Below are 12894 nucleotides of genomic sequence, written 5' to 3' on the forward strand. Positions count from 1 at the left end.
AAATCTCACAACCTGGATATCATGACCTGAGCCAAAATCAAGAGTTGACAATTAACCAACTGGGCACCTAGGCACCCCTTGGTTGAGTGTTTTAACCATGAAAAGGTATTAGAGTTTGTCAAATGCTTTTTCTGCATTTGAGATAATCAGGTATCTTTTTGTCCTTCATTCAATTAATAGGTAGCATTAATTGATCAAATTGAATGTTAATCTTGCATTCCAAGTATAAATTCATCTTGGGTATGTTGGATATGGCATTGCAGTAATTTAAGTATTTTTCTGTCCATTTAAAAAAATATGTTTATCTGTATTTTTCTTCTGATGCCTTGATCTCTTTTTGGTATCAGGATATTACTGGCCTCATTCAATAATTTGAAAAGTATTGCTCTTTCTTTTATTTTCATAACACTTTATTAAGAGTTGGTGTTAATTTTTTAAATATTTGGTAGAATTCATCATGAAGCTTAAAAATTATTAATCCAATATATCACTTTTACAGATCTGTTTTGTTTTCTATTTCTTCTTGAGTCAGTTTCCATAGTGTGTGTCCCAGGAATTTATCTTGCTCACCTAACTTACATAATTTTTTGGCATATAGGTGTTCATAGTATTCTCTTACAATCTTTTTTAATTATTTATGGTTGTTAGAGCTGTATGCTTTTTCACTAATTTCCATTTTTAAAATATTAAGACTAGATAATTCAAATAAATATGTAATAAATTATTGTAAGTAATTAATTAGCAATATTGGTGAAATCATCATACATAAAAAGTGGCATTTGTATGCACAATGACAGATACTTAGACATAAAATTAATAAAATGTAATTTATGAAATAATATAAAGTGATTAGGAATATATTTAACAAATATGTGCAAAAACTTTTTGTAGAGAAATATAAAACTGCATTGAGAAACATTAAATATCCCTTACATATAGTGAAGATAGAACCTTTGTGAAAGGTTCAATATAGAAAATATTAAAAATTTCCCCCAATTTAAATATTCTATACAACCACATAGGTATTCTTTTATCATTTCTTTTTGGTTTAATTTTTATTTTGTAAATTGACAAGTTATTTCTAAATACCACAGAATGTCCCAAAATATCTAAAGCAGTGTTTAAAGAAAATATATTTTTTCATTATCAGGTATCCAGATTTATTGTAAACCTATATTAATTACAATATTGAGGAATAAGTAGAAAAATCAATAGAACAAAATAAAGATCCCAGAGTCACACATATGGAAACTTTTTATGTGATAGAGGTAGTATTGTAGAAAAGCAATAGTATTTATAATCAATTTTAAACAAATTACAGAATAGTAGAATACCATTGTGAGCTTGGGGTAGGAAAGACTATTAAACATACAAATAATCATAAAGGGAAAAATTCTGGCAAATTCTACATTTAAATTGAGAGCTCTTTTCTTCAAAAAGTACTATAACAATTAAAGCATGCTAAAAAATGGGAGAGAATATTTTCAAAACCTGAAACTTCTGTATGTATTCTTTTAAAGAAATCTTACTAAACAATAAGAAAAACAATTGTACAGTTAAATAATAGTGAAATATTAGAATTGTACAAAGTGGAAGTCCAAAGACCAACACACATATGATTACATTTTTAACCTCATTATTAGAGAAATGTAAATAAAAACCTCATTCTTTTATCTTGTTTAAAGCCTGTATTATTATTTTTTCATCATGATAAGTGCACTCCATAATCCCCAGCACCTATTTGACCCATCCATGCACCCTCTCTCCCCTCTGGTAACCATCAGTTTGTTCTCTATAGTTAAGAGTCTGTTTCTTGGTTTGTGTCTCTTCTTTTCCTGTGCTTGTTTGCTTTGTTTCTTAAATTCCACAGATGAGTGAAATCATATAGTATTTGTCCTTCTCTGACTGACTTATTTTGCGTAGCATTATACTCTCTAGCTCCATCCATGTTGTTGCAAATGGCAAAATTTCATTCTTTTTATGCCATATATATATGTATATATATATATACATATATATAATGTATATATATAAATATATATATATATTATGCATATATATTTATGCCATATATATATTATATAAAACTTTTCTTTAAGCATTCATCCATCAATGGACACTTGGGCTGCCTCCATAGTTTGGCTATTATAATAATGCTGCAATAAATATAGGGGTGCATATATCCCTTTGAATTAGTAGAAAACCTCAAATTTCTTTTTATATTCAAATGATTTCAGAAGTTTAAAAGTTTGGTATTAAGTGTTAGAAGATATGGCTTGCTAGAAGTACGCATTGCTGGTAAGTCAAAATAGCTTCAAGATTTAAGTAACAAAATAAATGAGCATGGTGTGGGGGGGAAGGAGGCAAACCATACAACAGACTCGTAACTATAGAGGACAGACTGAAGATCGCTGGAGGGGAGGTGGGTGGGGAGATGGGTTAAATGGGTGATGGGGATGAAGGAGGCCACTTGTGATGAGCACTGGGTGTTGTATGTAAGTGATGAATCACTAAATTCTACACCTGAAACTAATATTACACTATATGTTAACTGACTGGAATTTAAATATAAAATAAAACTTCAAGAACCTGGGAAAAATGGGATATTGCTTAGTGAAATTATGTGTGAATCTTATGATGTAAGATTACTAGGCATATACCACCAGTTTCTTCCTTTACATAACTAATAATAAAGACAGCGATGTTTATAACAATGTTAGAATGGATAAATAATTGGTACTATATATGTACAGAGAAATAGGTGATGGTAAATATTAATTTGGTATGAATATCAGCTTGTATGAGACGAGGAGTGTTAAGTAATAGAAGTTGTTCATGAAACAGAAGATAGGTCCTACAGTACTACTTGATGGAGAGCTCTCGTAAGGCTAAATTTAGTTGTAGTCTAGTCTCCACTATGGTATACTATATATATATGTACTACATACTACTACTACATACTAGATACACCCTATTTAGAGGTAACTTTGTCACAGTCATTTGAGGACCTTTCTCAAACTATATGACTTTTCCAGTCCACAAAGTTCTCTCCATTGAGCATGGTTACTCTCACATTTCTAACCGTTCTCTCCCTCCCTGATGTATACACAGGTCAACGAGTGGTGTCAATAGAGCTTTGCTTCTTGTTCTACATGCATCTGTGACCTAGTTTGGTATGTGACTGATAGAACCAAATCTATTTAATTCCTCAATAAGAATGACACCTAGGATATAGCCTTTCAAGCAATATTAGATCTCCAGCCATGCTCCACACAAGCAGAATCTGATGTCCTAATGTACGTGCATTTCATGATTGAATTATCTAAGTATATTATTTCATAATTCTCAGAAGTGATAAAATTCTGTTCCTCAGTAAGTCTTCAGAGCCTATGAAGGGTCACTTTTCTAGATGCTATGGATGTAATTGTAAATAGTACTGTTTTGTGGTTTTACGATGCTTCGGGTAATTTGATGACCATCTAATTTAACAATATGCACATGAGGTATATTGTCCAAAGACATCCAATAATGTATTGTAGTCCGTGCTCCACCAGCAGCTATTGTCAAACATTATTGCGTAGTGTACATAGGATATGTGCATTTTTATTATGCATATATCCTGATTTATTCCCTAAAAACTTATATCCAATTTTTGTACATGAATAAAATACGATTATGCGAAAAAGCCAAAGAATAGGAAATAGTATACAACTAGAATTTTTTTCAGCTTTACTTTAGCTAAGAGTGGAGCATGTCTTTAGCTCTAATTTTTCTTCATCCAATGCAAATAGGAAAATTTGATCAGATATGTATAACATCGATGCAGAGTAAAAGTACTTTTTATAGACCAACACAGTAGAAAACAGAAAACACTTCTCAGACATAATTTTTGAGGATGGACTTCAAGAACATTTACATTAGGGTGTTGCAATTTGATTTTGACACAGATGGGGGATTACTGGGAGAACTCAGAGCCCGTGGATCCTCTCCAGGCTTTAATCTTTCCCTACAATCCACTGAGAAAGTGAAAAGCATGAGTCAGATGGTAAGGATCCTAAGTTTCTTTGAGAAGGATGGAAACTTTTTCAGATTTTTTTTCCTGCTTCTCTCATTCTGTTATCTCATGCATTCGTAGACTTGCAGCCTCATCTAGTCCTGCAGTTGCTGACCAATGACCAGGCCACTCGCAATCATAAAGAATGGTATTGTCACACTGGGAATTTTTTTAAGCCATTCACTCTTATATGTAGTAAGCACTTTTTCAAGGCACACAATTTTAGGTGGTGTAACTTACCCTACCCTCCCAACCCCCAAAAAAGAGATAGTAGATGTCCTTTCCAGGAACTTAAAATCAATTAGAGAGAAAACAGCATATAAAACATCATAGCATATTATGTTTATAATTATATATTTTATATGTTTGTATGTGTAAAATGTTCTTTGAACAGCCAAAAACTCATTAAAATTTATTGTTTCTAAAGATACATTTCCCAAGCATGCCATAAGCAATATCTGAAAAAATAACTAATGCACTATTACATTAAAAATATAACTAAGTTCTTTAAAGAAGGCATACATTTTAAAATTGAAAGCAATTTCTGATGAACCCATGGGATTTAAATATCAGCTTACATTTAGGCAAAATACAGATATGAATTGTTTCAGTGTATTTTCTAAAGAAATTTAACTATGAGTTACATTATTAAACCACATCCTTAACTACAACTATGCCATTAAAATTTGACATAACAAAATTTGACGTAAAGTTTATTTTAAATATTATGTTCAATTTGCATAGACCTTACTGAGCTTGTACAGAGATATTGATTATAAGTGATTTTTTAAATAGTCTACCTTTAATATAAATGCATTTATATTTTATTATAGTATAAATATGGTAGTTTTATTAGACATTTGTATAGAACATTTTCTTCCACCAAATATATATACACTTTATATATAGTATATTTACATATATTTATAAAGTATATATTATTTATATATATATATTCACACAGGACAACATAATATATGCAGCATCTTCCTCTCTATGCAGATGAAGAATATGCTCTTGTCCTTGATTTAATATTCGCAGAAAATCAACCAACCTAAAGAGTAATATGAAAATATTTGTGTCAGCATTTTGAGTGTAATCATGGATTTCAATACAGCAGTGTACAATCTAATGAGAATCCCTTCAAAATAAATCATAGCACTAGTGTGCTGTAGGGAAGTATAGCTCATCATTGAAAAGTTCCAAAGAGGGAAAGTCATTTTTGATAAACAATATAGATTAGACCTTCACAAAAGAATGAAATGTGAACACGGTCAGCTTGTCTGCACCTTCATGCATTTCTAATTATTCACATTACAAAGTTAATATTGTCTGCTTTAAAAACAAGATTAAGACCAGAAATCTATTGCCAGGCAGACATAGCACCCTTTGATCCACTACTCAGTTCAAAGATATTGCTGTAAAAAATCTTCAGTGTTTCTAAGGCTATTTGTTTATGTATATGAGATATTTTTTGCTTGAACATAATTTTATATTTATGAAGCAAGTCAATTCTCTGTAAACAAGTATGAATAGAAAACAAATACTGCTAGCGTCAAGTGAGAGTGGATTTTTGTTTCGATCACCTAAATTCTTTCTCAGCTTTATTTGCCTTTTGAGGACTACTGCTTTCTTTACGAATTATAATCCATGCCACACTTAGTGCAATTTGATTTCTTTCCTGTGTCAAAGAAAATTTTCTGTTCTGTTGAGAATTATGCAGACATCCAAAGTTAACCTCCGTAAGTTTAATTTGGGCATTTCTTAATATTATTATGATTGATCAATTTCTGGGTTCCTCTTAAATTATCTAAAATGTAAAATTGTTAATCAATACATCTAAGTTGCTCTTCAGTGTGTAACAAAACTTGACAAAGCCATTTACTAAAGGCACATAATAGAGCAAGACAGTAAAGGAATACCATTAAATCTTGAAGCATTTTGGTCAGTGGCCTGTTTGTTTTCTTCACACAAAGGCAAGAAGGCATAATAAAGTATACTAGGTTTGCAAGGGTCTTCTTAGTTATTTCTCTAACTTTTCCCAAATCCTGATTTTTTTCCCAGAATTTAAGACAAGCTCTCACATTTATACTCATAGCTGTAATATGCTTCGCTATATTGAGGATTCAGATCCTATACTTAAAATTTTATAATTTCTCTCAAAATAGACATCCAATTTGCATGGGAATATTCTGCCATACATACTAAAATATATATATGTATATATTATAATAAAAGAAGAGAGAATGTCCTAGATACTTGATATATAAAAAATATGCAATGCAGATAGAATATTTACATAGCGTGGCAGTGCACACAGGAAAGCAGTAAGTGCTACCTCCTCGCTCCCTGCTTCACTGATCTGAATTTTAACTGAGAATTTTTAGTGCTCAGCTTAAATATTATCTTTTAATGGGACTTTAAGAAGTTATTTGCATAATCCTCAAACAAAACATGCTGGATATTCAAAAGAGCCATCAGTATTCTCTTTCAATGTTCATATTAATGCAACCTCAGAAAGGACTCCAGACAAGAAAACAGAAATAGTGGTTAATCACTGTGTAATTACAGAATGTCCCTCATTATTATCTAGCAATGTTTTACTCCAGACTTATACACCTATTGCCTTGGAGGTGTTTTCTATAATTAATTTATTTTGCTATCTCTTTTTAATGCCTGTAAAATATAGAACAAATAGTAAGGTGGTCTAAAATGCAAGTGAAACTTACGGCAACTGAGCTGTTTTCTACTTTGGTTGTTTTCTTAGAAATATTAAATACATGAAGTGTGTCCTATCAGATCTTCATAATTCTTACCTACCAGAGTTAGAATATTTAAAAGTTCACAATTCAAAATCTCAATAGATTTTTTTTAGCTTTCCTTAATCTATCTTCAGAATTAATTTTCAATGATTCTTTGTTTTAACTTGTAAATGAAATAGGTGAAAATGATCAGTGAAAATCATTTGTTAAAGCTAATACATATATTGAAGATATTTTGACAGAATAAAATTAGAAAAAGTGTGATCACACTTTATTTCAATTGTTTTATACTTAAATGCTGCAATATTCAGAGATTAGTTGTACATTTTTTAAATTTCAATTTTACACCTCACAAATATTTTTCTGGTTCCATTTCCAGAGGTCTAATGTGGGATTAGCAAACCATTTTCATTAATATTTGCATTTAAAAAAGGTAAACAAAAAATCAAATCAATTTATAATTAAAACCTGCACATACCTATATGTAGATGACCTAAGGATTTATAAAACTGGTTAATTATGAAAAAGTAACCATATAGGGTTCAGAGACACAAAATGGATATGCTGAATATTTGTGAATCCTGTGGACCCAGTCTTCAAATATTTTTATAAAAAGTGCAGGTTACAACTCTTAAGTTTTGAAGAATAATCAGAACGAATATGACTCAAGTTCCACCACTTGATGATTTTGCAAATGAGCAGATTAAGTTCTCTGTAAATTTTCTCTAATGTGAAATGGGAATAGTAATGCCTTTAAACATAAGTGTGCAGTATAAGAATTACATTATTAAATAAGAGCACCCTTCCCATAAAACACCCTTAAGCAATGTTATTTTATGTAATTTTATTAGTAGTAGGTGTTAAATTATTTAAAAAAAAAACTTCTTGCATTTTGTAGAATCGAACTAGCTGTGGTCTTTAGTGTTCCCACTTATTAGTAGCATGACTTGAAAATTGAACTCTCTGAGCCCTGGTTGCTCAGCTGTAAAACAAAACAACAACAACAAAAAGAACATTTAATAGGTATGAAGTGATTTGGCCTGAATTGTTTGTGAACTGCACATTGGTGGGAAATTTGTAAACTATATTTCAATTAATACTTCTCAGTTGACATTAGCATTTGTCTTAGTATGAAGAACTTTCAATTTCCAAATATTCCATGACCATGAACTTCATGGCTGCTTCCTTGTTTTTTAAAAACATGGTGGAGGGGCGCCTGGGTGGCTCAGCTGGTTTAGCATCTGACTCCTGATTTTGGCTCAGGTCATGATCTCAGAGTCATGAGACTGAGCCCCTTGTCGGGCTCTGGGCGTGGAGTCTGCTTGAAAATCTCTCTCCTCTCTCTGTCCCTCTCCCTGCTTGCACATGCGCTCACTCTCTCTCAAATAAATAAAATCTTTAAAAAATAAAATATAAATAAATAAAAACATGGCAGATACTAAATGTGGGAAAATAAGAAGGAGAATGAAGGACAAAATTTACTCTAGTACTTTTGCAATAATTATTGTTGGCCTTTGTAAATATTCAAATATTTTCCTCGTTCCTATCCATCGACCTGTATATCTATGTATCTATTTTCTGATCATCTTCACCATCTTTCCATCCATTTTTCCTTTGTACTTGCTTTCTTCTTTATTCCTCACTCACTCCCTTCCCCCTCCCATTAAAAAAAATCGGGCTAATATGCAAAGAGTAGGATTAATTGTATTAATGACTTCATAAGACCTTGAGACATCCAACACACAGTTCTGGTTTCATTTTGGTTTACTTATTTTATTCTTCATTCAATATGGAGTAGTTTCACCTGTTAGTATACCCTAAATCCCCATGTGTTGTAAAGCAAAGTCAGCAGTATGATTAAAAATCTATTTTAGCTCAGTTATTCCTAGACTGTTGTTAAAAACATATCTTTTTTTTTTAAGATTTATTTATTTATTTATTAGAGAGAGAGAGCATGAGAGGGAGGAGGGTCAAAGGGAGAAGCAGACTCCCTGCCGAGCAGGGAGCTCGATGCAGGACTCGATCCCGGGACTCCAGGATCATGACCTGAGCCGAAGGCACTCGCTTAACCAACTGAGCCACCCAGGCGCCCAAAAACATATCTCCTAAAGGAAATCACCATAAATCATTTTTGCAAAAATACTCTTGCCATCTCCTTTAACAAAATTCCCAGACATTAATCTATAAAAATAAATACATACACATTCACTTCATTTTCATTATTCATGGATTTCCTATTTGTAAGTTTGCCTATTAGACAAAATGTGTAATTTGTAACCCCCAAAATCAGTAGTTGCTGTATTTTGCCATCATTCGTGGACCTTGGCAGAGCATCAAAAATTTGAATCACTCAGTGACCACATTCCCAGTTGAGGTTGAGCAAGGTGATACTCCACCTTCTTGTTTCAGCTCTCATTCTGTAAACTAGTGTCTTTTCCGCAGTATATCTAGTGCCATGCTTTTCATATGTTCATACTTTTTTTTTGGTGATCTTGCTGTTTCAAGTGTCCCCCAAGTTTAGTGCTAAAGCTCTGTCCAGTGTTTTTTTTTTTTTTAAAGATTTTATTTATTTATTTGACAGAGAGAGACACAGCGAGAGAAGGAACACAAGCAGGGGGAGGGGGAGAGGGAGAAGCAGGCTTCCCGCTGAGCAGGGAGCCCCATGTGGGACTCCATCCCAGGACCCTGGGATCGTAACCTGAGCCGAAGGCAGACGATTAATGACTGAGCCACCCAGGCACCCCTCGGTGTTTTTAAGAGCAAGAAGGTCATGATGTGTTTTATGGAGAAAATAAGTTATACACCTATAACAATGTATAATATATGCATTATATATATGTATTTTATGTGAAGGATACCCTATTATAAAACATTCCTAAATACCCTTAAACACTGTGATTGTTTAAATAAACCATAATACATCTAAAATAATTATGTTACACATATAAATTATACATGTTAATAGGACACATAACTTTATTAGTACTAGTAATATGTTAAACTATAAAACTATAATTATAAATAAAACTTTTTGCATTTTTCTACAGTAGATTTAGCTGTGGTCTAAAGTTCTCCCACTTACTTGCTTTGTGACCCTAGAAAATTAACTTACTCTATCTGAGCCTTGATTTCTCAGCTGCAAAATAATGGACTTTAAGGCATAAGTCATAGTGCTGTTGGCCACAGTTCAATGTTAATAAATGAATAATATATTACATCCAGGAAAAAAGAAGAGGAAATTTGCTGACCTGTCTGCAGGTCTTCTTTGGAAATTGCTGAAATAACATCTATAGTGTGTAATGAAACTGTGGAAAAAGACTAAAGTTGTGGATTCATGAGATAACTGATAAAGTATAGTGGACAGCATTGTTGTGAGGCTGAAAACAAAATGATTTGTGGTCACATTACCCAGGGTCAGGAATAGTGAAACACTTCCCGGCCAATGTTACTGGTTTGCATGTTTTAAAAAGTGATATCGCCTGACCAGCTTTAAGCTTGCGGGTGAGGTCAGTTCTGCAGATCAGAAAGCTGAGGGGGGTGGGGGACAACAACCTGATGAGTATTATACAGAAACAGGATTATGTGGAAGAGCAGGTTTTCCACGCTGAGATGGGCTCATTTCACAAGGACATTGGCAAACCAACTGTACAGTAAAAATGTCCTCCCAAATCCCCGGCTTAATCATTCAAAGACAATGTGATTAATTAATTGTAAGAAATGTTAAATAAGCTATCTTAAACAGACACACATAAAATAAGTTTTTATGTAGATGAGTTGATGAAAATGTTGTTGCCAGAGGTTTGCAGGAAACTGACCTTGTATTTACCCTAAAGCAATGGTTCTGTATTTGCTAATTCAGTGTTCACAGCAACTTGATAGAACATAACTAACCGTGAAAAATGAGAATCTATCACGATCCAGTCATGTACACATGGTCACATATATGTATTTTTAAAAGAAAAAGAAACGTGAACAACCCTAACTTAATCAGTGTCACAGAAGTTGCAAAAGTGAATGACTTTCATGATTAACTTTTAAGTCACTTGTATGTGAAATGGTTTCCAATTATTTGCTTTCACAGAAGTTGAAAGGATCAAATCAAGTTGGTAGCTTGATACATCATTAAGAATACTTTACATTACTGTTTGCCTTTTATCATGTGACTTGCAAGTTGTTCAAATAATTGCCAGCGATTCTCCAAAGGTATTATTAAATGTTGCTTTGCATTTTTTTCTAACTTTATAAAAGTGGATATTAAATAAATATTGCTTATTTTAATGGAAACATTTAGAAAAAGTGATAAAACAATGTCAGTTTAAAATGAAATGTTTATAAATATAATTTCTGAGATATAAACATTCTATTTTTAAATATTTAAACTTAGTGTAAAAACATTTAATACAAACAAAATGTGTAGGTGAGATATATTTTTAAAAACTTGTTTAAGTAGGCACAGGAAAAAAAAACAATTTGAAGTGATAAAAGAAGTCTCACTTCATTTATCTCCACATAGTGATCCAATTCCCACAATCCCCTTGTTTTTCTCCATTGATTATCTAACAACTTTATAATTTATAACATTTAAAGATTTATAAACATAACTATAAAATATAAAATTTATAAATGGACATAAAATAGGTATGTACATTTCTGACCATTCTTATTGTTTGTTATCTTTTCTTGGTCTAATAGTATTTTAAAACCATATGACCCTGTACAAAGTATTTACATATGTTAGAGTGAATCTTCTCATTTTTGTGTTTTTATAAAGTTGACTTATTTGCAACTTTCTTCTATAAAAAAAAATCAGAACATTTTTCACATCACTCAAAAAGCTTAGCATTTAACCGGGATTTAAATAAATATATACTCATAAACAGCAAAATTTATCCACTTATTTAAAACTTATTTCACGTCTTTAATCCATTTTTTGAAAAAAGTTTGTCTAGAAATATATAAATCCCTACAAAAGATGACAGTCTCTCATTTCCCCGTCTTCTTCCTCCTCAATACCCCCAATATAAAGGACATTATTACACCTTACTAAAACTCACCCAAATGTCCAGACAATTCTCCATCGATGTATTCTTGTGTGTTTGCAAGCTGCATGTTCGTATAGCCATCTCCAGATACCAGGTAGCCTGTGTATCCCATTTCCCACTTAAGTGGCACCATTACTTCCTGTTAATCTGTTGAAGAAAGGTTTGGGATTGCGGGGCAAGCTCATCTCAACTACAAGCAAGTGCTACCAGCCACTCACGGCCTACCCAGTTGTACATCCATCCCTCATGACTGGAGTCTTTAATTTTTTGAATTGTTTTCTCTGTCATACTTATACATGTTTTGTATGGTTGGCCCCTAGACCCTTTAGGGTGGTTAATATTAATGTCAATGACCTAAATTTTTTCTAATATAGTTTACTAATGAATTGCTGTGGAATAAGGGAATGATGTGATCAATCAGTACATAATCCTACAATCTTACTGCAATGCCTAATCTGTTTGGCTAGAACCAGTAGTTTTGGTTTAAATAGAAAATCAAATTTACAAAGATATGTTTGGCCAGCGCCAAGTTAGCTCTGAAGAAGGGAGTGAGTCAGGCAACACAGCATGCTTAGTCCGGTTCTGGATGGCTGATGTTTCCCAGACACATTAATCACCGTGCCTACCCTGATGTAAGAAATAAGGCTCTATGGGTTCAGACAATCTTAATTAAAGCAAGCCATCAGACCTGGGAAACTTTCAGCTGCATCTCATTAATTTCAGGTTACACATAAGTTAAGGATTGCTCCATAATGAATCTCAACTGTGAGTTACAGATGTTCAGTTTGTCAGAGTAAATTTAGCCAGTCTCACGTAAGTGGATCTAGCATAGATACACTGAGTTAGTATAACAAGGAATATTTGACAAGGGTCCAAATTCACAGGCATCCTTAGGGCTAATACATACCACAGATAATAATGCTTCCTCTCCAATTTCCACCTCTATTTGGCCTATATTTAGTACAATACGTTAGATCAAATCAATAAAATTCATGACATTCCCTTGGTTATGGCATATTATCATTTTTATATATCA

General features: G+C 32.6%; 1 pseudogene; it reads right to left on the reverse strand.

The window, feature by feature from the left end:
* Positions 1-11789: 11789 nt before the first annotated feature.
* On the reverse strand, positions 11790-12043 carry LOC102748913 (small nuclear ribonucleoprotein F pseudogene; annotated as a pseudogene).
* Positions 12044-12894: the final 851 nt, after the last annotated feature.

The sequence above is a fragment of the Leptonychotes weddellii genome, chromosome 2 (genome assembly GCF_054177405.1).
Source record: "Leptonychotes weddellii isolate Sample4059 chromosome 2, ASM5417740v2, whole genome shotgun sequence".
NCBI classification, from domain to species: domain Eukaryota; kingdom Metazoa; phylum Chordata; class Mammalia; order Carnivora; family Phocidae; genus Leptonychotes; species Leptonychotes weddellii.